Source organism: Crinia signifera, chromosome 7 (assembly GCF_055691185.1).
Source record: "Crinia signifera chromosome 7, ASM5569118v1, whole genome shotgun sequence".
NCBI lineage: Eukaryota > Metazoa > Chordata > Amphibia > Anura > Myobatrachidae > Crinia > Crinia signifera.
Genome location: NC_139223.1, coordinates 29,651,120 through 29,653,306, shown reverse-complemented (window position 1 = coordinate 29,653,306; position 2,187 = coordinate 29,651,120). Strand labels below are relative to the sequence as shown.

The 2,187-nt window shown below is 47.7% G+C and overlaps 1 pseudogene; it reads left to right on the top strand.

Annotated features, from left to right (window-relative positions):
• The first annotated feature begins 396 nt into the window (after positions 1-396).
• On the top strand, positions 397-1,320 carry LOC146021127 (cyclin-dependent kinase 5 activator 1-like; annotated as a pseudogene).
• Positions 1,321-2,187: the final 867 nt, after the last annotated feature.

The following is a 2,187-nucleotide window of genomic DNA, read 5'->3' as shown; positions in this document are numbered from 1 at the left end:
CCTCCTGAAATGGGTCATGTTGGAAGGTATGCTGACGGGAAATAGTTTTTTTTATTTGGTGAATTTCAACTAATTATATCTAAATAGGGTGATAATACATTCTATATTGCACCAATTTTAATCACTGTTTGAAATTACCTAGATATCATCAGTGGCATAAATAACACATAACAATCAGCCTGTGATGTCACAATCAACATGTGATGTCACAATGCCCAGTGTAAGCAGAGAACACCTCTGGCTACAATCTGCTGGACTCATTTGCTGCCTTGGACTGAACCAGGAAGCATCATATACAACGTGCTGGAAACAGACCCTTATTATTGGAGTATATTCAGCAATCAGAGCCACCACAGACCACAATCAGTGCTATAAAGAACAGGACACTGAATAAGAATGTGGAATTGCTTGACATTCCCATGCTGCCGCAAGGCAAGCACCCCTGGTGAAGACACATCAAGTGGAGCCAAGCCCACGGCTATAGAGAACAGTGAGATAGGAAGATCTGCCAAGAGACAGCCGCTCTTCGGCCGAATGAGGCGATTTATGACTAAAAGAAGGCCGCGCATAAATGGCCAGGTTGATGTTACCCATCTTGTCAATGAGAGCCTAAAGAATTCCATCTCCTGTGTTGACTTATCAAACTACACACAGGACTCACAAGATACTATTGCCAAGAAGCCTGTCTGTGAGCCTGCAGAAGAAAAGCAAGAGTTATCACCACCAGAATGCAAGAAGCCTGACTGTGAGCCTGCTGAAGAAAAGCAAGAGTTATCACCACCAGAATGCAAGAAGCCTGACTGTGAGCCTGCTGAAGAAAAGCAAGAGTTATCACCACCAGAATGCAAGAAGGTGCAGGCATCCACCGGCGAGCTGCTGGCCTGTCTTTCGGTGTTCCTCTGTCGCAGGTGCAAGCAGCGGGTGTCACCAATACGCATTGCTGAATGGATGGTGTCTGTAGACAAATCTCTCACTGGAACCTGGCAGCCCTTTGGCTTCCTCACACCGGCCAATTTAATGTTTCTGTACATGCTCTGCCGTGAAGTGATTGCATCAGAGCTGGACACCAAGCGGGAACTAATGGAAACACTGTCAACCTGTCTGTACATCTCATATTCATACATGGGCAGTGAACTAAACTGCCCAATGAGCAATTTCGTAATTGACAGCTCGAGGGAAGCCTTCTGGAACCGTGTCCTCTCTATTCTCAACCTAATGAGTGCAAAAATGCTCCGCTTCCATATGGATCCAAAATATTTCATCCAGATCTTGGAGGATCTTAAAGCTGAAGGTGGAGAGCTGCTTATACAATCAGTTTAAGACAGTACAGCTCTGGCTTGGGAACCAAAAAGAGACCCACATACAGGCTTGGGAACCGAAGACAAAGAGACCCACATACAGGCTTGGGAACCAAAAAGAGACCCACATACAGGCTTGGGAACCAAAGACAAAGAGACCCACATACAGGCTTGGGAACCGAAGACAAAGAGACCCACATACAGGCTTGGGAACCAAAAAGAGACCCACATACAGGCTTGGGAACCAAAAAGAGACCCACATACAGGCTTGGGAACCGAAGACAAAGAGACCCACATACAGGCTTGGGAACCGAAGACAAAGAGACCCACAAACAGGCTTGGCAACCAAAGACAAGGAGACCCACATAATGGCTTGGGAACCAAAAAGAGACCCACATACAGGCTTGGGAACCGAAGACAAAGAGACCCACATATAGGCTTGGGAACCGAAGACAAAGAGACCCAAATACAGGCTTGGGAACCGAAGACAAAGAGACCCACATACAGGCTTGGGAACCGAAGACAAAGAGACCCACATACAGGCTTGGGAACCGAAGACAAAGAGACCCACATACAGGCTTGGGAACCTGAGACAAAGAGACCCACATACAGGCTTGGGAACCGAAGACAAAGAGACCCACACACAGGCTTGGGAACCAAAGACAAAGAGACCCACATACAGGCTTGGGAACCAAAAAGAGACCCAAATACAGGCTTGGGAACCGAAGACAAAGAGACCCACATACAGGCTTGGGAACCGAAGACAAAGAGACCCACATACAGGCTTGGAAACCTGAGACAAAGACACCCACACCCCTCCCCCTCCCCTTCCCCTTTCCCCCTCCCCACCCGTGGCTGTTATTGCATGGCTATCGGGCGTGGCCCCTTG